Genomic DNA, 10,690 nt, shown 5'->3' with positions numbered 1-10,690 from the left:
TGATGCATTCTGAAGCCTGATGTATGTGGAGGATTTTTTTAATGTATTAATTAATCACTTATAATATTCCTCCCTGTTCCTTCACTTTGTTCTTGTTTTTCCAGTTAGATACACACATTTACACACACACACACACACACATCTTGTTGTCTCACTCAATATTTTTTATTAAACAATATTTGATTCATTCATCCAAGCTTAATGAATTGTTATTCTTTAATATATTTGATTCTTTGTGCATGGCTTAGTATTAAAATTATCATGGTTGTGTGGTCAACTCCTGCCTCATCAGAAGAAGTGGGTGTAAATGCTGAATGGACTGTTCTTTCTCAAAAAAGCAAAAAGGTACAACGGAGTCCAATGGGAGTGTCGCCTGTCACTGTTCTCTATCACTCTCTCTGCAGCTAACCTTAGGCTACTCTTACTCTGTGCATTAACCCAGAGCCGTAGAGAAAATCTTAATAGCTCTGCACTTACCTATAGACCCAAACATATAAGCATAATGCTTTTGATAATATGTGAATGGCTTAATCTTAAAATTATATTCTTAGTTTTAACATTGTGGTCGGGGGGTGACCACTTATCAGAAGTGAGCTAGCTGCTAGGCGAATGCTGAATGGACAACGGCAGACGCTACCACGAAGGTAAGCTAATGGCTGAATCGGAATTTATAAGCAAAATCACGGTAACCAATAATACAGCCCAGTTGCGATAAAATGAAAATCATGAGACATCGGTCATCACATGAATGATATGGAAAAGAAAACTTAAGTTAGAGCCGTTCTAGCCTGTACTTCTGTCCATGCGAACATGAACATAATTTTCCCTCCAAAAATGTAAAACGTATCTAAGTAATATACAGCTTTTTCGTTGTCACCCTGCCTCTCAAAATGCAAAACTGACATTAACAAATATGCAATCATGCGATGTCAGCTGAAAAAGTAGTAGGGTGTATGTTATATATATATACCGTTAAATAACGCAATCGCTGCTGTCTGTCCCATAGAAGAACATGACAGCCAGCGTATGTTTTGGAACTATAGCAGTTTACACGAACCACGTGACTGCACTGGCGGTGACATCAAAGAGTGTCGCAACTCTTTCTCTCTATGGCTCTGGTTTACTTCCACAGGAATTATAAAGCAGACAGTTCTTCAAGGATATCGAAAATGAGCCACGGTCGTAAATGCAGTGTTCCAGGCTGAAACTTAAATAAAGCAAATACAAATAAAGCTGAGACTTTCCATAGTCTTCCCAAGGATTCAAAAGTTCGAGGGGCATGGATAATGTTTTTCTACCAGAAGATCCCTGCAAAGTTTGACACTCCGTTATTAATTTGCAAAACATTTCACCGAAGGCAGTTTTCAAAACCTTGTACAGTTAAGCAGGATTTGCTAAGCTGCTGTTACTGAAACGAGGGGCTGTTCCGACCGTAAGGTCATCACAACCGCATGCTGTAAGTATTATTCTGTCGCTAAGCAGTTATTAACCATGCTAACGTGTATCTAGCAAGTAGAATGTGTGATTTAGTTCATTGGCAAGGCTATTTAATTGTCCTGTGTGTCATTCGGATAAATCTAACTAACTGAAGCTGAGTAACACGATAGTTTTGGTTGCTAACCTGTAATATAACCCATACCCATATAACACATACGTTTTTGACGTCAGAAGTGGAAACAACTTCACGTTATCAATTCAAATGATATCTAGTCGATATGTTGAAAACCGTGTTGTCTAGATACAATGGATTTATTTGCACGTTCTTATTTTAGAATATTACAAGAACGGCAGCATGCCAAACAGATGCCCCAAGTGTGGCATCTTGCAGGGCTTAGAATATTAGCAAATGCTTTTGCTGTGAGATAACAGCTTGGTGTGTGCATGCAAAAGTGACTTTCACTTGTGCTATGTTGTTTGGTTTAGGTTTTATCTAGCAGCCATGCACTTCAATGAGAATGCTGAGTACCCACAACAGAAGACAGCCAATGAGAAACTATGTACAGACTTGCCAAACAATTTGTAAGTTTAATAAAATATGTTTTTTATTACAAACAACAAATCAAAATGTGCAACAGTATAGGCACTAAAAAGAACTTATCGATTCACACACAACAGGCTGTCTTAGACCTGATGCTACTGGTGTCAAAATCATCAGTACTGTAAACAAAGTTCAGGGCCATACAATTTGTTTATTGTACAGTAAACAGCCTACAATGCACTGTATTACAGTATCCAAAATAAGTCCTCTTTCTTGTCCTCTTCGAGATAATCAAAGACCCTCTTCCTTATTAGGATGCTGTCCAGCGGATTCCTGTGCCCCAGGACTTGTGTGCTCAGCTTGACAGACCTTCCATGGAGGATGCGGTTGCTGAACATGTGTCACGGTTCAGTCGAAAAGGGGTCTGAATCCAACGTACTGCCCTGAAGTATCCGGAAGCTCACTTCATGTATAAGTCACGTGTCTGCAAGGGGTGAATAGCCTACGAACTGCACAGAGCTCCTGCCCAGCTAACTGGACGTCCTGTTGTAAGATCGCATATTACCACTACAATAATGTATGTAACTCCTAATCAGATGACCTATTCACCAGGAGAATATACTTACTGACTAAAACGAGTACTTTCCTTGCAAGCAGCACTCCTTTCACTACAGCATAGCCTGAACTGCCCACGACGGGCTACAAACTTTTCAGCTATAATAATAATAATAATAATAAAGCTTTATTTGTATAGCACCTTTCATACACAGAATGCAGCTCAAAGTGCTTTACATTTGAAACATGTAACACAATAATAGTCAGTCAGTCATTATCAATCACTTTTTCTTTGCTGTTTATGTTATACTCAGCAACATATCAAAAAAAATATAGAAAATGACGCCATAAGACTGGCAGCCTTAACCCTCTTACCCCCACAAGCACGCCATATGGCAACTGTGGCAAGGAAAAACTCCCATATTCCAGGAAGAAACCTTGAGCAGAACCTGACTTAATAGGGGAGCCCATCCGCTTCTGGCTGGCTCCCAATAGTAGCAGATGTAGAATAATCTGAAAATGTAGTCTACAGGATAAGATGAGTTAACTAAAAGCTTTCCTGTACAGGTATGTTTTCAGATCTTTTTAAAATATTTACTGAACTCGCCTGCTTGATGTACAGAGGCAGGGTGTTCCATAGTTTGGGGGCATAATGGATAAACGCAGCTTCTCCACTTTGTTTGTGGAGCACTTTGGGTAATGCATTAAAAGATTAGAATTGGATGATCTAAGTTTCCTTTGTGGTTGATAAGATATTAAAAGCTCAGAGATATATGAAGGTGCTATGCCATTCAGAGCTTTGTAAGTAATTAACATAACCTTAAAATCAATTCTATAGGAAATAGGAGCCAGTGCAGTTCAGCCAACACAGGGTGATGTGTTCTCTCTTCTTAGTCTTAGTTAAAAGTCTAGCCGCAGAGTTCTGTATGAGTGCCAATTTCTTTAGATGTTTTTTGGGAAGACCAGTGAAAAGTGCATTGCAGTAGTCTAACCTGCTAGTGATAAAGGAATTAGCTTTTCTGCATCTTGTTGAGTTAAAAAGGGCCGTGACTTTGGCAATGTTTCTCAAGTGGAAATAGGCTGTCTGAGTAACTTTACTGATATGGGGGCTTTAAAACTTAACTCTGCATCTAAGATGACACCAGGTTTGTTACTTTTGGTTTGACCTGGTGTGCCAAGTTCCCCAGATTACTAAGAATAATATCTCGCTTTTAGTTTTGGTCCAACCAGAAGTACCTCTGTTTTGTCATCATTTAGTTTCTCAAAAGTTTTTGCTCATCCACTGATTAATGGAGGTTAGGCATGCAGTGAGGGAGCAAAGGCCATCTGGTTAGTTGGCTCCACAGAAAGATACAATTGGGTATCATTCATGTAGCTGTGGAAGTTTACATTATGCTGACTTATGACGCTTCCCAATGGGAGCATATATAGAGAAAATAGCAGGGGACCAAGGCAGCTCCTGGGCCACCAAAAAGGCAAGTCATGTTTTCAGATACATGATCTCCTAGACTGATATAAAAAAAATCTGCCAGTAATGTAGGTTTGAAACCAGTTTAGAGCATTATCAGAGAGACCCACCCACTTTGCAAGGCGGTGAATTAGGATGCTATGATCAATGGTGTCAAATGCCGCACTCAAATCCAGAAGAATAAGGATTGAGACTTTGTTTGAGTCGGTAGCTAGTCTGAGATCATTGACTATCTTACTAGAGCCGTTTCTGTGCTGTGATTTGATCTAAAACCTGATTGAATTTTTTTCCGGATACTGTTTTCGTTGAGGAAGGTATTTAACTGATTGCAAACAACTTTTTCAAGTACTTTTGCTCAAAACGATAGATTTGATATAGGCCTGTAGTTGCTCAGATTGGTATGGTCAAGTTTTGACTTTTTAAGTAAAGGTTTCACAACAGCGGTTTTAAAAGCAGTTGAAATATACCTGTTTCTAATGAGGTATTTATTACCTTGAGAAAAAAGGAGCTAAGCCTTCATATACTTTTTTTGAGGAATGTAGTAGGGATTGGATCTAAAACACATGTTGAAGAGCCGGTTTGAGTTATAATTTTACCAAGCTCAGATTGAGTAATAGTGCTAAAGGACCTTAATTTTTGGGGGCTGTTTTTGGGTGTACTATCAAACATATTACTTGTGTTACCAATAGCCTCCCTTATAGAAATGACTTTTGTTTTGAAGAAGTCTGCAAATTCTTCGTGATCTTAGAGAGGATGCCTGACTGAGTGTGTGTCAAAGGTGTTTGGTGCAATAGCCTATCAATGGTAGAGAACAACACCCTAGAGTTTCTACTGTTTTCAGCAATTACCTTAGAGAAGTGGTTCCTCCCTCTCATTCCGAATAGCTCTATTATAATTTGCAATTTTTTCTTTTTAGAATGGCACGGTGAACCTGTAACTTAGTTTTTCTCCATGTTCTCTCAGCTTTCCTACATGATCTTTTAGATCATGGATATTTTCGCTCATCCAAGGTGTCAGTTTGCTACAGGGCCTTTCGCTTTTGCAGCTAGTTTCTAACTGGACATCTTGACAAGAAATGCACAAGGGTACAAGTTGTAAAACATCGGTTTGTGTGCAAATTAATAACTTCTGTTGCTTACAATGCTAAAACGAACCTAATGCAATGTTTAGCTTAGTCTACGACACTAACGCATGAGTATTACAGCTAGCTAACTGGGCTACGTGTGGCAAACTCAAGTAAATGACAAAACTTACCACTCTGAAGTAGTCATTTCCAATCTATGGGCTTAATGGTTGTTGCCCTCTATTTCAGATTCTTCCTCTGATTCAGGCTCAAATATGCTGTTCAACACCTATGTCTCCATAGTATTTCCACCTTGGCTGTTTCAGTGAGGGCTGTCGGCCATGTTTATGCCTTTGTTCCGAACTTAAACTCGTTGTAAACCAACCAATCAGCACGCAGGTTATCTAAATATTCATGAGCATACCATAAAGGAAGAAAACCTCTCGTTTCATTCTAGGGCTTTTAACCAGGCTTGCATTAGGGCGCATAGAACAGCACATATGCCATTTTCAGCCCAACCAATGTTACACACCCTATTCAGAGACCTTAAGGACCAGCACCAAATACCCTATATCATTCTATCACCCCTTTAAGGCAAGGAGATGCAGGTAAGCACATCATTAATGTCAGCCTTCTATTTATTGTCATCAAAACTGCAGAGGAACAGACAAGTTCGTAGGGCGTCTCTGGTGTCTGCAGACATGAGTGTGGCATCTGGCCCAATATGCTGTGTGAGGGACTGACTGGCATCTGGCACAATATGCAGTGTGAGGGAGGGACTGACTGGCATCTGGCCCAATATGCTGTGTGAGGGAGGGACTGACTGGCATCTGGCCCAATATGCTGTGTGAGGGAGGGACTGACTGGCATCTGGCCCAATATGCTGTGTGAGGGAGGGACTGACTGGCATCTGGCCCAATATGCTGTGTGAGGGGAGGGACTGACTGGCATCTGGCCCAATATGCTGTGTGAGGGAGGGACTGACATGGCATCTGGCCCAATATGCTGTGTGAGGGAGGGACTGACTGGCATCTGGCCCAATATGCTGTGTGTGAGGGAGGGACTGACTGGCATCTGGCCCAATATGCTGTGTGAGGGAGGGACTGACTGGCATCTGGCCCAATATGCTGTGTGAGGGAGGGACTGGGGAAATAATAAAGTAATGCAATAATACACTGGGGGGACAAAATAACGTTTTCACAATATTCTATTTTTTTAGACCCACAATCACATCAGCAGTGATGGTTTGCATTGATTTCGGAGGTGTTCACATCAGCAGTGACGGTTTGCATTGATTTCGAGGTGTTCACATCAGCAGTGACGGTTTGCATTGATTTCCGAGGTGTTCACATCAGCAGTGATGGTTTGCATTGATTTCCGAGGTGTTCACATCAGCAGTGATGGTTTGCATTGATTTCCGAGGTGTTCACATCAGTAGTGACGGTTTGGCCGCTGCAGAGAGAGCTTGTCTGAGGAGTCAGTAAACAGGCCTCCTCAGGAGGTACAGGAGCAGGGGATATGTCGCCACTTAGTGGTGATAAGAGAACTGCAGCTGCCCTGCTCTCACTCAAATTTATGCAGCAGCAGTATTTTGTGAAAGTAAAAAAATTTGTTATTTGATATGGGAATGTTCTTTCTATTCATCTATGGATTTTAAAGACAATAAGCCAAAACTGTAAATGTAATATAATCAGGGCTTTGAACCGGTTCAAGGAACGAAAACCGGGAACTTTTTGTATTTTACAGGGAACAGAAACGAAACCGGAAACGTTATTATTTTTTATGTTCTGGAACAGGAACACTTATTTAAAAAATAATGGTAACCGGTTAATACCGGTTTTATTTCATTCCTCGTTGCCTAATTAATTAAAAAAAAAAAAGCAATTATTTTCCTGCGCACGTTACCATGACGGCTGTGGTTCACTTCCTGTGTGACATCACATCAGACATTCGCTGACTGAATGGAGAGAGAGCGGTGGATTACAAAGTCTCCACTCCACATCTTAAATAAGAGGTAAATTACGATCCATCGTTAATTAAAACGCTCATTCCAAACACAATATCAATAGCTATATTTGTCGACTCCACGTTAATGATGGACTAGTGAACATTTGGCTAAATGGCCTTTCCCCCGACAGTTGGAATTTGTTGTTGCCCGAGTGGCATAACCACGTGTCTTAATAACGTGGTTACGGTTGTGTGGAAATTCTCTTTTAACAATAAACTACACATTTCAAATAATTGTAAGCCTATTTATTATTATTAATAATAATATAATTATTATTATTTAATAATGGTTGTAATATTATTACATTTGGTTTAAGTTGGAGGAGAAAGATGTGACATAATTCTATAGCATTAAACAGCTGACAGGAACGAAATTAACCGTTCCGGGAACAGTATTTTTTTGTTCTAACCGGTTCGGGAACGTCAATTTATTGGTGGAACTCATAACCGGAAACGTTATAATTCGTTTCTGTTCGAACGAACCGATTGGGGAAAAAAAAAAAAAAAAAAAATCGGTTCAAAGCCCTGAATATAATATAATCATATCATAAAGGTCACTGTTACGAGACACAGACTCAAGGCACAGAGAAGTCAAGTTCGGAGATTTTACTTGTTGGTTTGCAGGAATTCAAACATAGAAACTGAAAACAGGACTCTTCAATTCTCAGAGGAAGGAGTAGTTTCAAACATAGGAGTTACTGGATCAATTCAAAGGGAAACAAGGCAAGAGTCCAACGATGTCACAGAAATGCAAAGGTCCAAAAGGCAAACACAAAAGTCAACTTAACTCGTGGGTTTCTTCTCTGCAAGATTCAAGCAGCAAGGAGCTGAAGTCCGTGTAGCTCAGTGTGAAGCCAGACAATGAGTGAACAAACACAGGGGTTTACATAGTGCTGGCAATTAGGACAAACGAGGGCAGGTGTGGCCTGTTAGTAGACGGGAGAGTGAGCGGGAAGCAGTGTTTTCAGTAGAGTCAAGAGTGGGCGTGGTTGATGGAGAGCTTGGTGTGGCTGTGACAGTCACACACCCCATCCTCATCCATGAGACTGACGTGGAGCATGTCACCAGCTTTCAAGTTTCTGGGTGTCCACATCTCTGAGGACCTCTCTTGAACACCTCTACCCTGATCAAGAAGGCTCAGCAGCGTCTCTTCTCTGTAAGGGGACCAAAGATGGTCCAACTGTCTCACTAATGTCATGGTTATAGTGTGCTGTGGGAGTGAAATCTTTCTGATTAAGCACAGTTAAACTATATGTTCTACTGTTAAAGGAGAACTATGCAGGGCTCTCAAGTGTCACGCATTGAGCGTGACAGTCACTCATTTCGGTCTTTAGTCACGCACTACCGCCACACATTGTATTGCTCACGCAGAAAAACTACTAATATATGTCGCAGCGCCCAAAATTTCTATGGCTGCGCCGAACTTACTGTGGAACAGACAGGGATCAAGCGCGTCTCCCCTGGAGTTCTTAGACGAGTCTGCCACTAATCAGCCAATCAAAAAAAAAGAAAGGGGCTGCACAATAGCCAATCAGAAAATAGTACTATTGTATCTGGGTAAGATTTAACACAACAACCAATGAAAAAAAGCATACCCTGGAATTGTTCACGTGATTCTGCTACCGAAGTTTCGTTCACCCTCAGAGCAATGGAGCTTCGAGCATCACTTTGAGATGAAGTCATCTTTTAGTGTTACAACAAATTCACAACTTGTTGGACACAAACAATGACAACTTGACTCCTGTTAGAGAATGTTTCCCAGATAATTAGCATCAGTTGTTCATGTCTGAAACTTAACCAACAGTTACCTGCTTAGAACACATTTTCGTTATCACACGATGACTGACATATTGTCACATTATCAGGCTTAAAGTGTTCAGGAACCGTGCCTGACGTCCTCATAAATGTCTGATAACTTCAGGCACAGATTATTGCTTTAAGCCAGGGGTCTCAAACACCTGGCCCAAGGGCCAAAAAATCGTCCGCGTCCGGCTCCCAATTCGCCCCGCGGCGATGTCAAAATAATAATGTAATCCGCCCCTTGAGACTATTTTAATTTGCGACAAACAACGATACTGATTAAAATAGTCGATAGTTCCAAGTACGGTGACAAATCTCATTTGTACTCTGCTCCACTATGTGCTAGACATCCAGAGCTTCATTCAAACCCAAAATCGCTGCGCAAAGTTTTCAGAAAATACTTGTATTAGGCTACACGCGAGAAACACAAAGACATGCATTTGTAATGAGGGAGGGAAAGTAATCTCATCGCCATCTAGTGGTTGCGTTCCTAGAGTTTAGCGGAGTGGATGGGATTTTTTTTTAGAAAAAATATATCTCGGTGCACATTGGGATCTTAATTTAATGCCTTCCATATGTTAGGCACTGGGGTCACCTCTATTGCTTCAAGTGGTCATACCTTATTTTTTAGGATCAGTTGAATTGTTTTGAGTTTTGTCGTGAACACGGTGATAAGGAACTACAGCTGCATGTGACGCCACATGTTTGGGCGCTTAATCTCTAACTGATCAATACGCAATTTGCTTAACTGGCTTAACATATTTTTGTAATAACGGATCGTGATGTAAACCGCGTGGTGATAACCTTTATCTCAGGATAACTGGTGTTGTGCTTCTACTCACATGAAGAGCTAGCTCAAAGTGTTAAGTGTCAATGCTAACCAGGCTAATAAACAAACCATGCTACCTTGAGTAACGTTGAAGGGTAAAGTCACGTGACTTCTTTTGTAGTTCGTTTATGAAACAAAAGGAGCAATTTCGATTTTCTTAAATAAGGCAAAATAGGGTCTGACATTTTCACAGTTAGAATATTATTACTGTATAGACACTGAACAATATTTTTGGTGGATAACATGGCTGATTTGGCTTCACAATATTTTTTTTTAAAATAGGTCTATGGGACTTAACATTGGAGCTGCTCTTCGATAGGAACACAACCACTTGGGGCGCTGGTTTTCACTTTCCCTCCCTATAGTGTTGCAGAAATTGAAGCAGAAATTAAGCAGAAATAGGCCTACACCAAATGTTGAAAAACGTTTAAGTGTGATGAGGTCTTAGGCTATGTTATTCACCTATTCTAAATCTGAAGAAGAATATCCTTTTGGAGATTATGATCCATCGTCTATTGAATGGAGGTGCGTCTGCATGTAGCCTATACGACGGTGTCCTGTGCACTAAGCATACCAATGCTTATTTCGACCCTCTGCCCAACATAGCTTGGAGGTTGCAGTGGTAATCGTGATGATAGTGTCCGTAATGGACGTGGTACAGACAGCAAGGCTAGTAGAAATAGGGCTCTAAACTACAAAGTCACCCGCAATATGATGCAAACTTCTGGGTACTCAGATTACCCTTCAAGATAGGAACTGATTTGACCAGAATACTTTATTGTAGGCCTTGTGGTTTAGAAACCATATACATCTTATGTGTTGGTATACATCTTAGATGTTTTCCTGTTAATTTGTTATGTGGGTAATATGAAAAAAGGAAAGTAAACCTGCTCAAATATGTTCATCCAGTATTTACTGAAAGGTGCATAATTTGAGGTGCTTGCCATGCAGTGGCAAATTAGATGGGTACATTTACCCCCTTCATAAACT

At 40.5% G+C, this 10,690-nt stretch overlaps 1 long non-coding RNA gene across 1 annotated transcript; it reads left to right on the top strand.

The window, feature by feature from the left end:
* The first annotated feature begins 1,222 nt into the window (after window positions 1-1,222).
* LOC125291853 lies at window positions 1,223-2,688 on the top strand. Its single transcript, XR_007193075.1, has 3 exons — window positions 1,223-1,456; window positions 1,924-2,019; window positions 2,293-2,688. It is a non-coding gene; the product is annotated as an uncharacterized LOC125291853 (long non-coding RNA).
* Window positions 2,689-10,690: the final 8,002 nt, after the last annotated feature.

The sequence above is a fragment of the Alosa alosa genome, chromosome 3, assembly GCF_017589495.1.
Source record: "Alosa alosa isolate M-15738 ecotype Scorff River chromosome 3, AALO_Geno_1.1, whole genome shotgun sequence".
Taxonomy (NCBI): Eukaryota; Metazoa; Chordata; class Actinopteri; order Clupeiformes; family Clupeidae; genus Alosa; species Alosa alosa.
This window is presented reverse-complemented; position numbering and strand designations above follow the sequence as displayed.